The 24790-nt window shown below is 34.6% G+C and overlaps 2 long non-coding RNA genes across 2 annotated transcripts in view; both read right to left on the bottom strand.

The window, feature by feature from the left end:
- Positions 1-24790, bottom strand: part of LOC120612234 (uncharacterized) — a 219178-nt gene that overhangs the window by 71739 nt on the left and 122649 nt on the right. The window lies entirely within an intron of this gene.
- On the bottom strand, positions 4-8461 carry LOC120612236 (uncharacterized). The gene is made up of 3 exons (XR_005655421.1): positions 5779-8461; positions 5600-5685; positions 4-37 (listed from the first exon to the last, which is right to left on the bottom strand). It is a non-coding gene; the product is annotated as an uncharacterized LOC120612236 (long non-coding RNA).

The raw sequence follows: 24790 nt of genomic DNA on the forward strand, positions 1-24790 counted from the left end.
AGTCTAAAGAGAAATCTTTATTTAATAAATCTTCTTTCTGGAAAAACAACAGAATACAGTTTCATTAATGTCCAGGTGGGAAAATAGTCCATTAAACACCATGAACAACCAAAGTGACAAAGCATCTCAGAAAGAAAGAGAAAAATCTCCAGAAAATAAGCTTACAGACAGAGAAATATGCAACTTCAATGACAGAGACTTAAGGATGGCACTTCTGAAAAAACTCAAGGAGATCCAAAACAACTCAAATCAATAATTTCAGGAGTTTGAAAAACAGCTAGATGAGCAGAACAAGGAGATTGAAACCCTCAAGAAGAACAGAATAGATATTCTGGAGATGAAGAACACACTGCGAGACTTGGAAAATGAAATAGCAAGCCTGGGAAATAGAGTCGACCAAATGGAGGAAAGGATCAGTGATATCAAGGACAGAAATCTAGAAATAAATCAGAAAAAAGAAGAGAGAAACCGAAGAATGAAAACTAATGAAACAGAAATACAAGAACTAGCTGATACCATCAGGAGAGGAAACATAAGAATAATGGGCATTATCGAAGGGGAGGAGCAGGACCTAGAAAGCATTTTCAGATAAATAATGGATGAGAAATTCCCAAATCTAAGGAATAAGATGGAGCTTGGAATTCAAGAAGTCAACAGAACACCCTAAAAAGGCCCTCACCAAGACACATTATATTAAAGTTATCAAAAATCAACAACAAAGATAGAATTCTCAAGGCTGCCACGGAGAAGAAAATGGTAATGTATGAAGGAAAACCCATTAGAATATCATCAGACTTCTCAGCACAGACCTTACAAACCAGAAAGGAATGGAATCAAATATTTAAACTATTAAGTGAAAGGAACTACCAGCCTAGAATAATGTATCCAGCTAAGCTCTCCTTTAGATATGAAGGAGAAATTAAGACCTTTCCAGACATACAAAAATTGAGGGAATTCTTGACTACAAGGCCTGCGCTACAGGAAATACTGAAAAGGGTCAGCTCACCTAAAACAAAATAACAACAACAACAATACATAATTAGGCAAATAGAAGCAGAGAGTGCAACCTTTATTAAGAGCAGGGCATTATAGCTCAAATAATAAGTGAATTGTTATAATAAGATAGTAATGAATGTTCAGCATACATAGGGACAAATTGAGAGAACAATGACTGAAGGGGAGGATTCAAAGATCCAGATTCACAAAGGGGAATGGAGATAAGGCATGTACAAAAGAAAATAGACGACTGTGTGTGTGTATATATATATACATTTATCTTTTACATATTCATAATGGTAACCACACACCAAAGATTCAGAACTGAAATATATAACATGAAACAAGAAGAACCAGAGACAAAACCCACAAAAGCTAATCAAAATAAAGAAAACAAAGACACGAGGACAAGGAAGCAATAGAAACAGCAAGCTACCAGAAAGGAAAAGATAAAATGGGTATAAGAAGACCTCATATTTCAATAATCACCCTAAGTGTAAATAGATTGAACTCACTAATAAAAAAGGCACAGAGTTGAAGAATGAATAAAAAAACAAAACCCAACCATATGCTGCCTCCAGGAGACACATCTCAGCTCCAAAGACAAATATAGACTCAAAGTGAAAGGGTGGAAAATGATATTTCAAGCACATGGCATTCAGAGAAAAGCAGGAGTAGCAGTACTAATATTAGACAAAATAAACTTCAAAATAAAAAAAGTAAAGAAAGATACTGAGGGATACCTCCTAATGATAAAGAGAATCATGCACAAAGAAAAAATAACACTTATTAATATCTATGCTCCCAGTCAGGGAGCCCCGAAATATGTAAAGGAATTACTAACAGAACTAAAGGGAGAAACAGACCAAAACACCATCGTAGTAGGGGATCTAAATACCCCACTGTCAGATATGGACAGATCATCCAAACAGAAAATCAATAAGGAAATAACATTCTTAAATGACACTTTAGTCCAACTGGACATAATTGACATTTACAGAGCCTTCTATCCCAAAAGAGCTGCTTATATATTCTTCCCTAGTGCATATGAAACATTCTCAAGAATCGACCGCATTCTGAGATAGCCTCAACAAATATAAGAGGGTAGAAATCATACCAGAAATCATATCAGAAACTATACTTTCTGATCATAATGCTTTGAAACTAGAGATCAACTGCAAAAAGAAAGCAGGAAGAACCACAAATACATGGAGATTAAACAACATGCTACTGAAGAATAACTAGATCAGAGAAAAAATAAAAATAGAGATCAAGAGATACATAGAAATGAATGATAATAGTACAACATATCAAAACTTTTGGGACATGGCAAAAGCGGTCATAAGAGGAAGTTCATATCGTTACAAGCCTTCCTCCAAAAATAAGAACGAGCCCAAATAAATAACCTAACGCTTCATTGAAAAAACTAGAAAAGGAAGAACAAATGAAGCCTAAAGTCAGCAGAAGGAAAGAAATCATCAAAATTAGAGCATAAATAAATGAAATTGAAAACAAAAGAACAAAAGAAAAAATAAATGCAAAAAAGAGCTGATTCTTTGAGAAGGTTAATAAAATTGACAAACCCCTGGCTAGACTCACTAAAGAAAAAAGAGAAAGAACACAAATAAACAAAATCAGGGATGAAAGAGGGGAAATTACAACTAATATTGCAGAAATACAAAGGATTTTACAAGATACTATGAAAAAATATATAACACCAAATTTAATAACTAGAAGAAATAGACCAGTACTTAGAAAAATACAACCTTCCTAGACTGAATCAAGAAGAACTGGAAAATCTAAATAGACCGATCAGCAGTACGGAAATTGAAACAATCATCAAAAACCTACCAAAATTACAAGTCCAGGACCAGATGGCTTCACCAGGGAATTCTACATAACATTCAAAGAAAATTTAATACCTATTCGCCTCAAACTCTTCCAAAAAATCGAAGAAGAGGCAATACTTCTCAACTCATTTTATGAGGCCAATATTACTTTGATGCCAAAACCTAGTAAGAATAACACACAAAAAAAGAAAACTACAGACCAATATCTCTGATGAACACACATGCAAAATTCCTAAATAAGATACTAACAAACCAAATATATTAACATATTGGAAAGATTATACAACACAATCAAGTGGGCTTCATCCCAGGGGCACAAGGTTGGTTCAACATATGCAAATCGATTAATGTGATATACCACATAAACAAATTAAAAAATAAGAATCATATGATCATATCGATAGATGCAGAAAAAGCCTTCAACAAGATACAGCACCCATTTATGATCAAAACACTTCACAAAATCAGTATAGAAGGAAAATACCTTAATATAATAAAGGCCATCTATGACAATCCCTCAGCCAACATTATACTTAATGTTTAAAAACTACAAATCTTCTCTTTAAGATCAAGAACAAGGCAAGGCTGTCCCCTATCGCCACTCTTATTCAATATAACATTGGAGGTCCTAGCAAGCGCAATCGGACGAGAGAAAGATATAAAAGGCATCCAAATAGGAAACAAAAAAGTCAAACTGTCACTGTTTGCTGATGACATGATTCTATATAGGAAAACCGTAAAGACTCCACAACAACACTACTAGAAATAATAAGCAAATACAGTAAAGTCTCTGGATACAAAATCAATGTTCAAAATTCCATAGTGTTCCTGTACTCTAACATTGAAGTGTCAGAAAACTAAAGTTGAAAAAATAATACCTTTTGCAATTGCAACAAAAGGAACAAAATACCTAGGAATAAAATTAACGAAACATGTGAAGGTCTTATATAATGAAAACTACAAGATCCTATTTAAAGAAATCAAAGAAGATACAAAGAAATGGAAAGATATTCCGTGTTCTTGGATTGGAAGAATCAACATAATTAAAATGACCATATTACCTAAAGCATTATACAAATTTAATGCCATCCCCATCAAAATCTCATTGGCATTTTTTAAAGAAATAGAACAAAAAAATCATCAGATTTGTATGGAAGCACAAAAGACCCCAAATTGCCAAAGCCATCCTGAGGAAAAAGAACGAGGCTAGATGCATCACTCTGCCAGCCTTCAAATTATACTACAAAGCGACAGTATCAAAACAGCATGGTATTGGCAGGAAAGCAGACACACGGAACAATGGAACAGGATTGAGAGTCCAGAAGTAAACCCATATTTATATGGGCAAATAATTTTTGACAAAAAAGCCAAAAACATACAGAAAGGAAAGCCTCTTCAATAAATTGTGCTGGGAAAACTGGAAAGCCACCTGCAAAAGAATGAAACTAGACTGTTGTCTATCACCACACACCAAAATTAACTCGAAATAGATTAAGGACTTGCATATAAGTCCTGAAACACTAAAATGCATAGAAGAAAACATAGGAACGAAACTCAAGGACCTTGTACTTAAAGATTTTATGAATTTGACCTCAAAGGCAAGGGAAGTAAAAGCAAAAATAAATGAATGGGACTACATCAAGCTAAAAAGCTTCTTCTCAGCAAAAGACACCGTCAGCAAGGTAAAGAGACAACTATCTGAATGGGAAAATATATTTGCAAGCAACAGCTCCAATAAAGACCTAATAGCCAAAATATACCAAGAATGTATATGAGTCAATAACAACAAAAAAACAAATGATCCAATCAAAAACGGGGCAGAGGACCTGAACAGACACTTCTCCCCCGAGGACATACAAATAGCCAACAAACAAATGAAAAGATACTCATCGCTAGCTCTTAGGAAAATGCAAATCAAAACCACAATGAGATACCATCTCACACCTGTTAGAATGGCTATAATCAACAGGACAAGCAATAACAAATGTTGGAGATGATGTGGAGAAATAGGAACCCTCATACACTGCTGGTGGGACTGCTAATTGGTATGGCTACTATGGAAAACAGTATGGAGTTTCCTCAAAAACTAAGAATTGATCTACCATATGATCCAGCAATCCCTCTACTGGGTATTTACTCCAAGACTTGAAAATTCATAACCAAAAATGATATTTGCACACCGATGTTCATAGCAGCATTAATCACAGTACAAGGACATGGAAGCAACCGAAGTGCGCTATGATAGATGATTGGCTAAAGAAGCTGTGGTACATATATACAATGGAATATTACTCAGCCATAAGAAGCAATGAAATACTGCCATTTGCGACAACATGGATGGAACTCGAGATAATCATTCTAAGCACAATAAGCCAGAAAGAAAAAGTTGGAAATCACATGATATCACTTATATGTGGGATATAAACCTAAAAGGAACAAATGAGCATGATAAACAAACAGAGCCTCGTGGACATGGACTATAGACTAGTGGTTACCAGAGGACTATAGAGTAGTGGTTACTAGAGGGGTGGGGGAAGAGGGGGAAGGTAGAAAGGGTAAAGGGAGTCAAATACAGGTGGGAAAGGGGGAGGGTGAAGTGGGTAAAAGGTATCAAATATATGGTAGCTGAAGGAAATTGGACTTTGGGTGGTGAACACACAATAGAATATATAGATATCAAATGATAATGTACATCTGAAAATTATATGTTACCCCAAAAAACTTAATTTTAAAAAAAGAGTAAGAGAACTCACTTGAACTAAATGGAAACAAGGATTTAACAAATCCTTGTACGAGCTCTGGACTTCAGCTTGTACGAGCTCTGGACTTCAGCTTACATCTGTATGGGGAAGATTAATATGGCAGACCATTAATGAAAGCAGAGCAAACATTGCTAAAGAATTTTGTGAGAGGAAAACATAAATTTTCTTACTTTTTCCTCTATCAATTTGTTATTGCCCATTTTTTAACGAAGCTTTTTCTTTGTTCTGTCTTGTTTAAGCCAGATGCAGTTTTGAAAAACAAAAACAAAAAGTAGTGAATACTCTCACTTACATTAGAAATTCACCTTCTTATAGTACTTCAAACTTCCTTCTCCACCTCTCTGACTTTTTGCGAAGCTGAGATTAGAAACGATTAATCTTTATGCTTAAAGGGGAAGAGGTATCTTATCAGAAAACAGTTGAGTGTACTTCCAAAACATATTTTGGAAAGATGCACACTACCCTGTCTACAACCATCCTCCCCCTGCCCTCCGTAAGAAAAATAAATCTCCATGACAGTAGCCAACATCTGAAATGTCTGGACTTAGAACTGTAACTGATAATCAATACACAAGAAGTTGTCTAGACTTTCTAATCAAAGAGAATTCTGATTTGTTGGCTATGGGACCTTAAACAAATTATTTCTCTATGCTTATCTTTTTCACCTTAAAGATGGATTTATATTATTTTCCTTGCCTGGTTTTTGTGGGTTTTGATACAAACCACAAAGGTTGGTACATAGCATGGCGGAGGATAAGGGATAGGATACAAGCAAACAAAACATAAGTGTCCACTTCTGACTCTGTTGTAGCTATAAGGATTCATGTAAAACAGGGACGTATGGTAATGACAACAGATAATATTTTTGAGCTCTTAATATATGTTGGACACTGAGATAAGTACCATCATAAAACTTAAGACAATTTCTTAAAATCACTCAGTAGAAAATTATAGAGCTGGAATTCATACCCAGACTTCTGAGTTCCCAGTCGTCTCACTACAATATACTATCTCATAGATACAGAGAAAACAAATATGTAAAAACCAGGATCCTTGCATTCTAGTTTTCATCTCCCACAAATTAATTTTTTTGGCCCTGGGAAAATCAACTCATTTATCTGACACATAGTTTTCCCAGTTGTAAATTGGGGACACTGGACACTATTGAATAGTTAAGGTCATGTCTCTTCTACAGTCCTGTGGGCCTGTGTTTTTTATTTTTCAGTTTCATTAAGATGTAATTGACATTGTATTAGTTTAAGGTATACAACATAATAATTTGGTATATGTATACATCATGAAATGATTACCACAATAAGCTTAGTTAACATCCATCTTCTCATACGGTTATAAATTGTTATGTGTATGAGAATTTTTAAGATCTACTCTCTTATCAACTTTCAAATATAAAATATAGTAGTGTTAATGTTAGTCTTTATGCTGTACATCCCCAAAACTTATTTATCTTGTAACTCACAATTTATACCTTTTGATTGTGGTCCTGTGGGTTACACTCATTTTAATCGATTAAGGTCATTCAGCTTTCCAAAACTAATGAATTGTTTGGCTGATAGAACAGAAACCATGAAAATCTGTTAAGACAAACCACATCTCAAGTGAGTTTTTAAAAACTCCACTGGTTCTACCTTGAACTTCCAAAAATGAAGTCAAGTGGCATATTTTAGTCAAGACAATGAGAATTTCTACAGTGCTTCTCTGTCCTTATAGACGGAGTTTCCAGCCACACTGAGACTTGAAATATTTATAGTATAAATGCCAAGATAAAGTGATGGATCTGAAGAGATGTGGAAAGAAACAGAAAGCAGCTGAGGCCATAATCCATCCCGCTGTGATGACAAGTCATTACATTCCCATTGCACCTGTAGGAAAACAAAACTGATCCTTATCTAGAAAGCATAGCAGTCATAGGGCAAAAATAGGGTTGGAATTCAAATGTCTAACACTAACATGTTGATCTTTTCTTTTAACTTTTCTGTTTAATAACATCTAGTAGGACTCAAAGATCAGATTTCCTTGATCCAACATAAATTGGCTTCAAATTTTCAGGTAGAACGATAGTACTCCCCCTCTTAAACTGTAATAATTAAGTCCCATCAGAAATGGCTGACAGAAGCCTCATCGTGGCTCCAGTCTAAATTGTTGAAGCATCAGAATTATATGGTGCTTTTATTATCTTGTGGAATGCATGTTCCTGGGGCACTCCTTTGAGTTCAACTAAAATGACAATTTAATTCTCAGTAAATGAGTGTTAATTAAAATGCTGGAGGAAAGATTGTCATAATTGAATAATGAGAATAATGCTGCATATATTTGTTTGAAAGTTCTTGTAAGCTGATTTTAGGGATCAAAAAATGATCTCTAGGAGAGATCACAGGAAAAGTCAACTCTCTGAAAAGCCTTTACTACTCATTGTGTGTATGCATTAAGCTAAATCTGCGTCTTGAGTAGAAACTCTTTTAAAGTTACTGCAAGAGTCTAAATCTTACATTCATATTTCTCTCTTGCAAAATGTTTGTGAACATGTCCCCTCGTTTTAGGTTTTGTGAAATGTAGGCTGGAGTAGAACAAGTGGGCTGGAAATCTATTTCTGATTTACTCGATAGGTAGCTGTGATCACCTGTCTAGATTCAAGTCTCTAGGATGAAATACTCTTTGACATACTAATGCTTTTATAAAACTGTAGAATTAGACAATGCCAAGATTAGAAGCATTCAGAAGGAAGCAATGTGGGTTAGTGGAAAAAATGTTGAATTATAATCTTAATGCTGCCAACAATTCTAAGACAGTGTGTAAATAATTTAGCCTAGATCTTGATCGTTAAGTTAAGCCTGTTTGGAGAATAAAATAATATATAACATTTTAAAATGACTTTAAAAGAAAAATGTATATAAATAAAATAAAACTATCTTTAGCAATTGGTTGGCTCTGATATAAATAATATAAGCCTTATATTTATTTTCCTAAATCAGATAACTCTAATATATACATATATCTTAACAGGTATATTATTAGAAAAATATAAATAATACTGAAATACAAAATTTATCCTTCATTCCATACAATGTCCAATTGATATACTAGTCCCCACCCTTAGCTGCTGAGATAATTGAATTGACTCTCATTCTTCTCAGTTTCTACTTTTCCTTTGGCTCCCCTATTCTAGTAATAATTAATTTCAAAAGCTTTAGGATTATATTAAATCCAACCTATTCAGTGAGTTTTTGTCCTGTCCTTAAAGATCTATAGGAAAAATAAATTCTATAACCTCCTTCTATGCCTAATAACTTTTACAGTGAGTAAATTCTGTGCAATCTGAATTCTTTGATTGTAAAAAATGTCCCCAGGGCCACCCATTAGGAGGCCTCCCACACATTTACTAATCCAACATAGCTTAGAGGCCTTGACAGCTCCAGCAGAGATGCTTAGACACCTCCTTATGAATATGCAAAGACAATCTTTAACTTACAAAAGAAACTGATATAGCCATTATGGCCTGTGGTTAATCAAACCTCCATTCACTTCCCTCTGCTTTGAGAACCAAGAAAATGTGTTGCTAAGCAAACTTAAATAGTTAGGACCTAGTTCTGATAAAAATGATTGCCTAGAGACCAGCTTGCTTAGAAGTAAAGATCCAGGTTTTTTTTCCAGCATCTAATTTGATTTCCTATAAAATCTAAGCTCATCATTCAGTTAAAGGAAGATTTGAAAGTTGCTCACACATTTCTCATTTAACAAGTTAGAGTTTACACACACACATACAAATACACATGCACACACACTCATACTAGGTCTTATCACTTGCTTCTGTAACTGCTTCTTGGAAAACATACAAGCGGCCAAGGAAATGCATAACAGAGAAGCTGCTGACTTCCCAAGCATCTGGTGAATTCACAATTTTCATTGAATCTTACATAATATATATCAATATTCATTTTTTCATAGACATCTATCATAGTCATTCCCACCTCCCCCAGGAAACATGATTAAGAGAAAACAGGACACCATATTACAAACTCTTAATGAAGACTACACAGGAGTAGAAATTCACTTCTTACCTACTTTTGCAACAAATTTTCAGTGCATCTTTAAAAGATTATTTAAAACTATCTGTGCCACGGGTTCCATAGTCCCCAAATAGATAATAATCCAGTTAGTTCTGAAAGATAATAAAGCGTACCCGCACAATAACTCAGTATCTTTCAGAACTAACTGGATGATCAGACTCTATCTAGGTTAGTCAAAACCTCTATTGTGTAGGATATAGGCACTAATTTCTTATAGTAGGTAGTAGATCCAGTGGTCTCATTTCCCATTTTAGGCAATACTTTCAGTTTCACACTTAAAAAAGAATTTGAACATATGTGATAGATCTCAAGCATTTGGAAATCAGATTCTTGTCTAAATACCCATATAGATTAAACTCAGTTATTAAGTTTATTCTTGAAAAATTACTATATTAGATGATGGGTGTAGATTACAAATTATATCATCTAATGTTTATATTTAATTGCTTTATTCCAAATAACATTACTTTTACCCTTTCCTAGGCTTTTTTATATAATAAATTTGATTATAGAATGATGTCTGCCTTTAGACTAGTTTGTTTTGATATTAATATAGGATAAGAGATAACAACTTCCCTCTAAGACTTTTAATCTCCACTCAACTCTGAATCTCTTGAGGGCAGGAATTATGTGATATTTTTCTCTATATCCCTGGTACAATATTTGGCACATGTGAGGTTCTGATTAATCAGTTTTGATTAAACAAGAAACAAGTAAACAAGAAAATGGCTAATGTAATATTTCCCATTAGTTTGATGGTGGCCACTGGTCAGTATTTCTCAGAATATGGTCCTGAACCATCTAAGGACTTGGTGAAAGATGAGAGTCCCAAGCCCTACTTGAGGTTCACTGAATCCCAGTCTCTCTTGGTGTGGCCCAGGAATCTGCAATTTTAAAAAACTCCCAGGTGGTTCTCAGGCCCATTTCAGTTAGAGAACCTCTGCTTTGCTTTTCTTATCTTAAAAGAATCATTTCAGGCTGTGTTAAAACTCTTTATTCAACGTGAAACAAATAATAATTCTAATATGTGAGAAATTTGTATTCCCAAGTTTTCATGTTCATACTTGGTTTGAGGCCTCATGTTTTTGATATTCCAAAACCTGTCAGTAATGCCAATGCCTAGGTGATTATTTGCTGCTCGATCTATCTCTGATATCAGATGCATGAAATCAGTTTCTCTTTTATCTCTTTTGTTATCTGATTGACATAGATTTATTAGTTAAGGTTTTCTAATTTAAAAAACCTATTAGAACTTTGAGTCAAGTGTGTATGTATGTGTGCATACATGTGTTGTCATGTGTGTGGATTTAAATGTTTGATTTTGTTTTGCTTTTTAATTAATTCAATTAATTCATCAGCTTGCAACTGTTAGAGGGTGACTTCTTAAGAGTGTACCTTATGCTTACTCGTTCAATAAACACTTGACATCTAATGCTCCTATCTCCCTTTAGAACATTTGTATGTGATCTCTACCTGCTTTGTTTACATATTATGAAAAAGTTCTTTGGGGCACTAGCAGATCTTTATATTTAGCCTTGAATAAAGCATATAAAAATACACAATAATGAATATGTGGGTCTACTTTCTTTAAAGATATACTCCTCAGGGGTATTGGGTCCCTCTGGCCCAATTCGCTGGGACATCAGCTCCTTGAGGACTACTTTTGAGCCTCTGGAGAGCTCACATGTTCTCCCTGAAAGGCCAAGGGTCTACTCTGTTGATATTGATCAGTCTCTCCACTGTTTTATGGCCTGCATTCTGGCTGCCCTGGGATTTGTTAATTTCACTTACTGATCACCTAGGAGAGAGCAATCACTGTAAAATACAAGTGTGTATGTATGTGTGTATGTATGTAAAATACAATTTGTATGTATGTAAAATACAGTGACTGCTCTCTCCGAGATGTCCTAGTCACAGATCCAGCCATGGGCATTACAGCTCCAACCTTTCCACTAATTGTTCCTCCTCTATGAGACCTTGAGGAAGCAAGACTCCAGTAGCCTGCCCAGAGAGGCCCAAGCACCCTAGAGCAGCTCCCTTCCAGACACTTTGCTATGTACGACTTAGCCAGATCTTCCAGAGATGAAGGTGACCCCCCTCCAGCTACTCAGTAAAATTGCCAATTAAATCAGAGAAATCAAATTGGATTGAGTAGATGTCTGACTTAGCTGGCCCTAGGGAAATAGTGACTGCCAGCAGGTAGTTCAGAGCAACTCCTTGTAATATTCATTTCATGTTGCTTGCAGATGTGAAAAAGACCAACTCTATCAGCTTCTGGTGTTTAACAAACCAGACTACTGTTGGTTAATATCTGAACAGACAGCTGTGTCTGAGTGTGCCAAGGAAAGCCTTCCCAGGCAATCAAATATGGTCAGCACAAATTCCCCCGACTAGCTAAGAACTGGTATGTAGTCAATTCCATGAAAACCTAGTGGCAAGTTATGCACCCTGTTGATTCTTTCATACACACACTGGTTCAGTCACCCACCTTCCATTCGCTAGTCACTCAGTGAATACTTATAGTCTGTGCCCATCTTTGTCTTCTGTGCTGGGTGTGTACTATTTTGCCTACCACAAAACTGGAGGGCCAGTGGCCTGTACTTTTTCATACAATAGTCAGATCTTCCTGAAAAACCTACAGGATAAGATTCTTGCTAATAAAACAACATTGTCAAAATATTTAATTTCTAAATGTAGAATGAAGTGGCAGAATGAATGAAGCATATGTATTCTGCATTCAAAGTCCAGTAGAAGTTTCTGTCTAAGCCGGGAATGAAGTTAAAGTTGCCTAATATCTAATCTAGTCTATACCTCTGCCTTTTACAAGAGGGAGCCTGTATCAAACATAAGATTCATATAGCTAGAAAGAAATTAATTTAGATTGTCTCTAAAAATAAAGCAAATAAATAAACAGACAATAAAAATTACAAAAGGCAATATTTTGCCATCTGGATAAAGCTTAGCCCAGCAATAAGTAAAGGTAAACAATGTCTGAATTCTGAATTAACTGTAATTAAAATACATTCCTGACTTCTATCTCCACTGGATACAAAGATATATGTCTCACTGTATGTATAGGTCATATATAGTCAGTCAGTCAGAGCCTTCCTAATACTAGCTGGCATATAATTTTTAACAGCTTATTTACTTGCTTGTTTAGAGTACATGGTACTTTAAACAACAAGTTAGAGGGGAGTGTGAGAGGCTTTTAAGTTAAGCATGGTGACAAGAGAAGTGCAAATTGATAATACAGCAAGAAGAACTGACATTAGGCACACAGCTGTTCTCAGTAGTTCATGATTTAATAATACTTGAAATTTATATGCTTATATCCCTTTGCTTGACTGATAAAATAACTGAAATCAAGGGAGTTAAATTTTAAGAAAATAACAAAGTATATGCTATATTTTATAGATATTCATCCACAAATGACGTAAATAAAATTTACTACATGCAAATTTTTAAGTAATGCTTCATTTCTAAATAGTACTTTACTCTAGAATGGCAACTTGTAAAGTCTGTTAAAGTTCTTAGAGGTATATAAAACCCCTTGATCCTCATAGCGACCCTGTGAGGCAAGTTGATAGGTTATTCTTTTTTTCATTGTTCATCTATCATTTTTATTACTATTTAAATTTGTCCTTTCATTCATTCTGTCAGTCAATGAATATTTGTTGATTACCTTCCTATTATGGACCCTGTGCTACCCTATTATCCTGTACTCTCCAAAATGGTAGCCCTTAGTCACATAGAACCATGGAAGTTAATTAAAACTAAATAAAACTACACTTTCAAGTCTTTATACTCTAAATATTGGGGCAAGGAAGATAAGAAGGATAAGTATATGTTTGTCCTAGTCCAGAAGATGCTCAGCATAACCATTGATTCACACTGTGGAAAGATATCCCACATCTTCTCCTCTCCCATTAATTATTTTTTTGTTCTATAGCTTTAGAGCATCCCATTCACCTACTGCCAAAATCAGTTAGGCACGTAACTCTCTCTCCTTTCTCTGAACGATTTCCAAGAAGCCCATAGTCACAATTGATAAACTACTCTAGTATCCCACTAATGACTTAAAATTTGTCTTTATCGTTGGCAACTAAAAATGTTCTTATTAAAATAATCTAATTTCCTTTCATTCTTTGCCTTTATCTCCATTTTTTACATGAGGAAGCCTCAAGATGATAAAACTCTCAATTCTCAAAGATAAGCTGCATCATCTTTCACTTCCTACTCTCTTCATTGCTGATGTTGCTTCCATAACAACAAAATCTGCCTCTTGAAGGATATCTAATACACCATCCTAGGGAATACTCATGTCTTCCTCTCTACTAGGAAATTAAATGTTGAAAAAAAAAGTTTTTGTTGTCTCAGAATTTTGTGATAATTTAAGTTCTTTAAAGCAGAAAACAGAATCGAAATGCAGAGGAAGCATTACCCAGAAAAAATAAATAATAATTAATTATAATAGTAGATAGATAAATAAATAGATAAACAAGGGTGAGTAAGATCTAATAAGGGTGTTGAAGGCTAACCCCAAGGACAGCAGGAGGATTGAAAAAGGATTAATGTTGCTTATAAAATAAATTAAAAAGAAATAACAGAAATGAGGTGATTCTGTAGGCCAACCAGAAGATGCTTAAAGAAACTATGGAAAGACTTCCAGTCAAGAAAAACACTGTATTTACCTCCAGTCATGACTACATCAAAATTACAACTAACCTACAGAACAAACATCAGTGAGAATCGCCTAAAGTCTAGCTGAGCAGAAGTCCTACAACTAAGAACATACAGAAGAAGCTACCTCAAGAACAGAAGGAGGGATGGAGACATGGAACAGGCTGGTCCCACACTTGTCATGTAGCAGTTAAAAATCAGGAGGAATATCTCAACTGTGGATGATCCCTAAGAGGAACAAGGGGTCCCAGACCCACACCAGCCTCCCCAGCCCAGCGTTCCAGACCAGGAAAGAGAAGTCCCCACAAATTCAATAAGATATAAGTAAGAATTTCATGTTAATTTAGGACTAATTAGCACGGATACATTTATCCATATGTAGATGTTATAATTTTTCAAAGAGACTCCTTCAGAATAAAACAAGTATCTAATTGCCTAAACTAAACTTTAAAAAAATGTTAATTTTAACAATTTCTTTCTCAGACATTGTGATCTTTTGCTCTAAAATGTACTCCCTCCCTAAATAAAAGTCTCCCAGTTTGAATAATAGTAAAATGGAAAACTAATACATAACTCAAAGCTATGACTTTTCAGCAGGATTTTGCAATAGAATTAAGAGCACCTTAAATCACTTTGAGAGAGTCTACTACAGTTTATTCCAAAAATATATCTTGAATGCCTACTATGAGCATATTTAAAAAGTTCCACAAAATAATATGGGTTATTGACAAAGGTTTCTCCATTCATTGCCAAGGAAAAAACAACCGTTGGTTTAAAAAAAGCTAAATAGCCTGGAATATGTTACCTTCATTGACAATGTTTTCAATGTCATAATTATACATCAACATATATGGCACCTATTTAATGCTCTCATTTGAATTAATTCAACTGCATGTATATGGCTCAGCCAATGTAGAGGTGGATTGCCTTCTGATATAATAATGCAGTCTCTCTAACACCATTATGTGTAGAAAAGGCATTGGTACTGCTTGTTAAGTAATTTCAATTCTTCACAGAATTGTTCACTTGCCTACCCCTCTTTTATGGTCTAAATTTAAATCAATTTCAAATCTTTTTAAAATATAATATACAATTTCATCAACTTGAAGAGGTGAGTCAAGAAAGTCAAATGGTAGCAAACTGCAACATGCCTAAAGTATGTAGTATGTATAACAGATATAATAACACAGCAATACCTGGGAGTAGCTCTAATAACTCAGGGCATCAATATCAGATAAAATTCTCTTAGACATGTAGCCAAGTGTGTAGATATATGTACTAATCAAAGTCTTCCAATCCAAAGTTGATTATAGACATAAAATAAAAACTTATCATTGAATGAACTCTCCAAAGAAGATTATAAATTAGTACAAATTGCATAGCCATTGCAGCCCCAGTGTATGTGAAATTTCTTAAATCCTGTAATAACAACAAGAGTTCTTTCTCAATTTGGATTAAGATTTTATACACACACACACACATATATACACATACATATATATATATATATATATATATATAAACATTCTATCATTCTATTACCTTATACCATGTGTTTTGAAGGTATCTCCAAGAAATAGCACTCTTTTCCCCACAACAAAAAAGATAAGAAATCCCCAAATTTGTGATTTGAGACAGATGGTTCAGTTATGCAATATCCTAAATAGATTGTTGATTTCATTTGTTTCTGAACAATGACTGATGTTTCTTGGATTAAAAAAAGTGTAATCCCACTAATATATCAAATTATCCAATGTCTTGGTGCTAGATGAGCAAGAACAATGGTAGGTACAATTATTACATGTGTTGTATCTCAGATACCTAAGCACACTTGTGCTTCAGATCTTTTATTTGAATTTGTTTCAATACAAAGTGAAAGTAGTCTATCACCACATGAATTCCAGAAATGAGGGTAAAAAATTTCCATCTGGCTCCAAAGAAAGATTTCAAACACAGAATCTACTCAGAATTTCCAGGCTGGAAAATATCATTTAATTGCCCTTGTAGTACCTGAGAAGGGATTTACACTACTAGCAACTGCCCAACTCTCTCCTTAAAAGGTTCCCTTCTGGTTGCTGGATGATGACCTGCTAAAGTAGGCAAGGGTGGTGAGGACTTCTGCCAGCATTATTTAATGCAACCAAATACTCCAAAATAAAAGTTCAATTTGTAAGAACATTAACTTCATGAGCTCACAATAAACAAAAATCTCTACAATGAACCATAATATATCTGGCATATATAATGCCTACTTTCTGCCTACAGGCAGTGAGTACAAGGTCTCTTATGGCTCCATTTACCTGGTACAACAGATTTTTGTATTTTTGAGGATAATATCTAGCAAATTGATCTTGTTCTTTGTATTCTTATTTCAGTAGTTCTTCAGAGACAAAGAATGCAAAATTACTGTCTTTAAAATGTCTTTATACACTTTTATTTTAGCAAATTTTAAAGTTACAATGTGATACAAATTCTAAAAATATTTAGCAGGCATCAGAGAAGAAGACCTTGACTTTAGTTTCATTGAAGCCAGTCACCAGAGACACATACTCATTTTGTACAGGGGAAGAGAAGAAGATTACACTGGTATCAAAAGTCCTAAGTGTATTAATGTTGCCCCCACTCACTAACTTTATAACTCTGGAAAAATCCTCCAACTTTTCCATGTCTCAGTTGCCTCAGCTAGAAAATAAAGATAGCCATCCTTCCCCAGCTTACCTCACAACATTGTCCAATTATTGAAAAATGATAATCCTTTTGCAAATTTTAACTGCAATTCATGTGTTTGAACACATGACAGACAAACTGATTATCGAATTGGGATAAGTTAAACAAGGGGAATAAGTAAAAGTCTGCTTAGTGGACCTCAAAATAAAATATGTCTTATCAACCTTCGGAGTCAAAACAATAAACAACAAAAAATTCTAAGAGGTATGTTTGGTAACAAAGCCAATAAGAGCTAAGTACTCACTATATGCCAGGTTTTGATTCATTTAATTCTCACAGGTGAGATACTCTTATTCTTCTTTTATAGGAAAGATGACAGAAGTTTAGCAAGTTAAGTATTTTTGCCCATGGCCATTTTCCCAGTAGACAGCTGAGCTAGCATTCAAATCTGGCTATTTTGACTATAAAATCTGTGCTCAAAATAAATGAAATAGAGAACAGAAAAACAATAGAAAAGATTAACCAAACTAAAAGTTTGTTCTCAAAAAGAAAAAAAAAATTAACAAAACCTTAGCCAGACTAATCAAGAAGAAAGGAAAAAGAACCCAAATAAACAAAATTAGAAATGAAAAAGGAGACATTATAACCAATAACACATAAAATCAAAGGATTGTAAGAGGCTACTATGAAAAAACTATACCTCAACAAACTGGACAACTTAGAAGAAATGGAAAAATTCTTAGAAACATACAACTTAATAATACTGAATCAGGAAAAAATATAGAAAATCTGTGTAGGCCAATTACTAGTAAGGAAATTAAATCGATAATCAAAAATCTCCTAACAAAGAAAAGTGTAGGACCAGGTAAAATCATTAGTAAATTTTACCAAACATTTAAGGAGGAAGTGATGCCAATCCTTCTCAAATTTCCAGAAAATCAAAGAGGAAGGAACACTCCCAAGTTCATTTTATAAGGCTAGCATTATCCTGATACCAAAATCAGGAAAAAATACGACCAGAAAAGAAAACTACAGGTCAATATCTCTGATAAATATAGTTGCAAAAATTCTCAGTAAAATACTGGCAAACAAAACTCAGCAGCACGTTAAAAGGATCATTCACCATGATATGATGGGATTTATCTCTGGGATGCAGGATGGATCAACATAAGCAAATCAATCAATGTGATACATAAGATTAATAGAATAAAAGAAAAGAGTTATCTCAATAGATCCAGAAAAAGCATTTGGCAAAATTCAACATCCATTTATGATAATCAACATCCATTCATGATAAAAAAAAAATCTTAACAAATTAGACATAAAAGGAATATATCTCAACATAATAGAGGCCAGATACAAGTCCACAGCTAACATCATATTTAATGGTGAAAAGTTGAAAGCTCTTTTTCTAAGATCAGGAGCAAGAGAAGAGTACCCACTCTCACCATGCCTATAAAAGAGTACTGTAAGTCCTAACTAGAACAATCAGACAAGAAAAAGAAATAAAAGGTATCAAATTTGGAAAGGAAGAAGTAAAATTATCTCTATTTGCAGATGACATGGTTTATATAGAGAAAATCTTAAAGATTTCCAAAACCAAAAAAATACTAGATGTAATCAATGAATTCAGTAAAGTTACAAGGTATAAAATTAACATACATAAATCAGTAGTATTTCTATATGATAACAACAAAATTTCTGAAAAAGAAATTAAAGAACTGATTCATTTCCAATAGCATCAAAAACAAATGCTTTTAGAAATGCTTTTCTCTGAGGAGGTGAAAGATCTCTACACTGAAAACTATGAGACATTGATTTAAAAAAATTGAAGAAGACATATACAAGTGGAAAGATAGTCCATGTTTGTGTATTAGAAGAATTAATGTTGAAATGTCAGTACTACCAAAGGCCATCCATAGATTCAATGCAATCCCTATCAAGATTCTAATAGTTTTTATAGAAGTAGAAAAAAATTTCTAAGAGTTATGTAGAAACACAAAAGACTCCAAATAGTCAAAGAAATACCAAGAAAAAATAACGAAGCAGGAGTCATTATAATATCTGATTTTTAAGCTATACTCTAAAGCTGTAGTAATCAAAACAGTACGGTACAGGCACAAAATGATACAAATAGACCAATGGAAGAGACTCAAGAGCTCAGAAATAAACTCAAACGTATATAGTCAACTAATATTTGACAAGGGAGTCAAGAGTATTCAATAAAGAAAAGGCAGTCTCTTAAATAAATGGTGCTGAAATCATTTCACATGTAAAAGAATAAAACCATCCATATCTTATACCACTGACAAAAATTCACTCAGAATGGGTTAAAGACTTAAATATAAGATCTGAAACCATGAAACTCCTAGAAAAAAACATAGAAATAAAACTCTTTAACATGGGCCTTGTTAACAATTTTGTGGTTGTGACACTCAAAGTACAAGCAACAAAATAAAATATAAACAAAGTAAAAAGCTTTTGCATAGGAAAAAATCAACAAAGTGAAAAAGAATCTACAAAATAGGAAAAAAAAATGACAAACCACATATCTGATGAGGGATTAATATCCTAAATATATAAAGAACTCATACGGCTCAACAGCAAACAAACAAACAAACGAATAACCTAAATAAAAAAAGAGCAAAGGCCCAGAATGGACATTTCTCCCAAAAAGACATACAAAAGGCCAGTAAGTACATGAAATCAACATTACTAGTCATTAAGGAAATTCAAATTAAAAACCACAGTGAGATATCACCTCACATTTGTTAAAATTGCTATCATCATCAAAAAGACAAAACAAATATTGGCATGGATATGGAGAAAAGGGAATCCTTGTGTGCAATTGATGGGACTATAAATTTGTATAGCCACCATGAAAAACAGTATTGAAGATCCTCAAAAATTTTTAAATAGAACTACTTTATGATCCAGCAATTTCACTTCTGAAAATATAACCAAAGGAAATAAAAACACTAACTTGAAAAGATATCTATAAATCTATGTTCATAGAAGTATTATTTACAATAGCCAAAACACAGAAATACTTAAGGTTCATTAATGAATGAATGGGTAAAGAAACTGCCATCTATCCATCCACCATCCATCATCTATCTATCTATCTATCTATCTATCTATCTATCTATCTATCTATCTATCTATCTATCTATCATCTATCTATAATGGAATATTATTCAGCCATAAAATATTAGGAAATCTTATCATTTGTAAAAACATGGATAGATCTTGAAGGCATTATGTTAAGTGAAATAAGTCAGACAGAGAAAGACACATACTGTATAATCTCATATATGGAATCTTAAAAAAAAATAAAAACAAAAAAACAGTATCTCGTAGTCAAAGAGATCACACTTCAGAGTTGTGGTTGTCAGAAACTAATGGTGAGGGGAGGAAGAAATGGAGGGAGATGATCAAAAGATACAAATTTCTAGTTATAAGATAAATAAGTACTAAGAATGTAATGTACTCTGTGATGACTAAAGCTAACACTTGTACAATATATAGGACAATTGTTAAAAATGTAAATACTAAGAGTTTTCATCAGAGGGAGATTTTTTCCTTTCTTTTTTATTTTTTCTATATGAGAAGATAGATGTTTAGCTGAACATGTTGTAGTAATCATTTAACAATATATGTAAATCAAACAGTCATTTTTCAATAAAACTGGGAAAAAATGTATGTTCATAACCTGTGTGTAGTTTATCTCCTACAAAGCTGTGAATTCATAAACCTAGCATCTTCCAGTCTAGCCCTTACATTCTCTTTATCATTTCACATCTGCTCAATGGTTGTCCCAGCTCTGAACTTTTATTTTTCTCTCCTCCTGAATTAGTCTCCCCTGCTTTACTCAATTGTTTGCATCCTATAAGGCAGGGGTCTCCTACCCCCGGGCCATGGCTAGGTACAGGTCCATGGCCTATTAGGAACTGGGCCACACAGCACGAGGTGAGCGGTGGGTGAGTGAGCAAAGCTTCATCTGTATTGGCAGCTGCTCCCCAGTACCAGCATCACTACCTCAGTTCCACCTCAGATCATCAGGCATTAGAGTCTCATAGGAACACTAGTCCCTGGCGCCAAAAAGGTTGGGGACTGCTGCTGTAAGGCTTACCTAAAGCTTTGCCTTTGGCATCTTTCTCTCTAACAAAACTCCATTTCATACTGATCACTACTGTTTCACTAATTGGTGAATCATGTCTTAGATTTGTCCTCCAGCTTGGCTCTTTTGTGAAAGTACAGATTACATACTATATGTCTATCTCTGTTAGTGCCCAAGACTGTACTAGATAAACAGGAAACTTCTTAATTACTTGAAGACAGTAACAAAAATTTCATTTGCCCTACTCAAGTGCAGGCTGGCTTTCCCATTCCTGATACTATTCCATGGCAAATATTATGCACAAACAACACACTGCTCACTAGTGAGCAAGAGAGGGTCCCTTCCTTCATTAACCTGTTCAGCTTATCAAGAAAGACAGACAAACAAACATGTGCGTTAGGCTAAGAGAAATACGAGTACTACAGAAGCACAAAGTAGCAGTAACTACCCTGATCTATAGGGCTACCAGAAGATTATTTGGTGAGTTTGGTATTTATGCTTAAATTCTAAGGACTGTATAACAATAATAAATACTTATTGAATGTGTCCTCCAGTCTCAGCACTTTAAGTGTATCACCTTAATCCTCTCAATAACTCTGTGAAGCAGATGTTATCATTATTCTATTTTACTGATAGGAAAACTGTGGTTGAAATAGAAAAATATGCCTAAGGTTATTGGTAAATGGTAGAAGGAAGATTCAAATCCAAGCAGACTGGCTCCCAGAGACCATAACTTTAACCAGTATTCTGTCCTTTCTCTCAAGTAGACTAACCACTGAAAAGAGGGAGAAAGAATGGTACTGGTAGAACACCATGCATACATAAAGGACATGTGAGGAAGTCAAGAGGATATGTGGAGAAACTGAAGGAGTTTAATATAGGACTTGTGAAAATTAATAAAAGAAAGCTCAGTCATGATCTGAGTGGAGGTCTATGATGGGAGCTGTCATGTCCTACCAGTCATTGTTGGTTATCCCAAAACAGAAAGATATGTGCCTTGCATTTCCAATAGGAAGATGTTTTTTCTACTTTACTACCAAACAGAATGAAGGAAAATTTTCTCCTCCCCTGGCAATGGCCCAGCCAATGAGAGACTGTCACAACCCAGCCAATGAGAAGCCACCACACCTGGAACTTCCAGTTTCCTTCAATGGGCTCTTTCTTTATAACACCACCTCTAACTTCTTTCCTCTATAAAGAACATTCCTCTCCTTTATTCTCCAGACTTTCCTGTGGTTTTGCCATAGTTCGAATGTCCCGAAATGCAATTCTATGCTATTTATAAATAAATGTATTTTTACTAGTGAAATAACTTTTATTTTTAAGATCAACAGGCTCTAATAGTTTCAGGTGAGTCTCTGGTTACTCTGAGATGGAGATTTAGCCTTTTTCCCAATTAGATGTAGAATAGCAACTCAGCTCTGGGGCACCCAACTTATTCCTGGAGGGAGGTTTGAAGTTCCATTGCACAGAAGACTTTGGTGTGCTGTGGTCTTCAGTGCTTTATTGTGTCCTCACTGACCGCTGGCCCCAGTAGCCAGGGAGTTCTTCCTGCTCTGTGTTGGCAAGATCTCTGACTCTCCTTTTAACACCAGCCTGCCTTAAACCTATGGAATCAGAAGATCCTAAAAGATCTCAAGAGCTATTCTAGTTCATTCCTCAGTTCCAGAAAGTATTTTTCCTAAAAAATGTTTCTCCTAAGAAAATTTTGCAACTCTTTTAGCCTCCCATTTAAATGTCAAATCATTCTTTCCATGAAAACATGCTTATTTAGGTCTAATGTAAAACTTTCATGCTAAAAAGATCTGGAATCTCAGCTCTATTTCATGCATGGTAGACTATAGGTCATCTCCTTTAAGAAGATTACCTCGAATGCCTGTCACTTAGCCACACTCAGACTCTGAAGTCAGGACTTGCCTCCTGGCTCTACCACTTGTGAGCTCTGTGCCATTAAGCAAATTACTCAAACTTTCAGGTTCTCATCTATAAAATGGGCATAATAACAGGGCTTATACATAAATTCATTTTGATGATTAAATATGGATAAAAAGCTTAGCAACATGCCTACTTCATCATAAATGCTTATCAAATTTTAGCTTATAAAAAGAAAATAAAAAGTCTAATTTCCTCTGCATCTTGGGTTAATTTGTACACAATTTAGGAGCTAACAAATCCCTGGTCAAAGTTTCTTGAAAGAGCAAAAAAGTCAAATGCCTAAAAATAGTAATTATACTTTTAGTGTTCTTATTTTCTACCTGTATGCAGACGAATATAATTTCTACTTTTAAATCACAGTTATATATCAGTTATAAATATGTTGACTAGATCCATGAAAGCAAAGGAAAAAAAAATAGAGACAGAAAACATCCTGTTGTTGCTATGGCAATGAAGCAGGTTACCTGGACAAAAATTTTGGAAATCTTTCAGAAGAATAGCCAGAGATGTTTCCATCTATTTTGGGAAGAATAAAGTCTTCCTCTATCTTCCACTAAAGTCATATATCACTTGTTCACTGAATACCTCCAATTAACATGGAGCATGATCTGAGAGAAGGGAGGATGCCATGAGCAGGCAGGTGGTTGGATGGAAAGAGACTTGGAAGAGGACTGCAAGGTAAAGGCAAATATCAGTGGAAAATGCAAAATCAAACTGCCCAAGATCACTATTGTTTCATTTAAAATGACCAAAGATAATTTATTTAAAAACATTATTCTCACGTGAAGGCTCCCAACTGCTTCAGATTAAGTTTACAAGAAATTAAATCCTCAACCAATAGCACTTATGTTTTTATTAACAGTACTGACACAAAGAAAGTAATTAAAAACTCTGGTGGGCAAGACTTTCTCTGAAAGTCATTTTTTAATATATAAAGGAATAAAAAGCTTATAATTCATTGTAGAGGTCCTCTCTTCTCCTCTTCAGTGTTATACATAGGTTGTATGTTTGTGTGTATATGTTTCTCTCCTACAATCTGCATTTTACACATAACAAAATAATCTTGCACACCTCTCTCTCATTTTTCAGTTAATCGATAGTACTTTTAAAGCAATAAATAGGGGCTATTTGTAATAGTATTTCCTTTAATTGCATATTTTTCCAAACATGAGACTATTAAAGTAGCTGTCCATGAAAGCAGTCATTTAATTCTCTTCTGAGGTGCCCCTTCATTCTGAAAGGGCCTCACTTATCAAGCTCAATAGCAGCTCTTGGCTGAGAAAAAGCAAGCATGGGGGAATAAAAAGAAACCTATTTTCCAGATCAAAGTAAGCCCTACTCCATTGCCAAGGCCCCAAATGTCTCTTCTTTTCATTGACCAGACAAGATTTTTCTTGGCACCCTGCTTCATTCTTCTTTCTCTCTTTCTCTTTCTTTCTCTCTTTTTTCTTTCTTTCTTTCTTTCTTTCTTTCTTTCTTTCTTTCTTTCTTTCTTTCTTTCTTTCTTTCTTTCTTTTCGTTTGTCTCCTTCCCTCCTCCCTCCCTCCCTCCCTCCCTTCCTTCCCTTCCTTCTTCCTTCCTTCCCTTCCTTCCTTCCTTCTATTCCTTCCTTCCTTCCTTCTTTCCTTCCTTCCTTCCTTCTTCTTTTATTTTTTTGGCCTGAATTTGTTTTCTCATTGGAAAAAGCAGTCATTA

Source organism: Pteropus medius, unplaced genomic scaffold, assembly GCF_902729225.1.
Source record: "Pteropus medius unplaced genomic scaffold, Ma_sr-lr_union100, whole genome shotgun sequence".
NCBI classification, from domain to species: Eukaryota; Metazoa; Chordata; class Mammalia; order Chiroptera; family Pteropodidae; genus Pteropus; species Pteropus medius.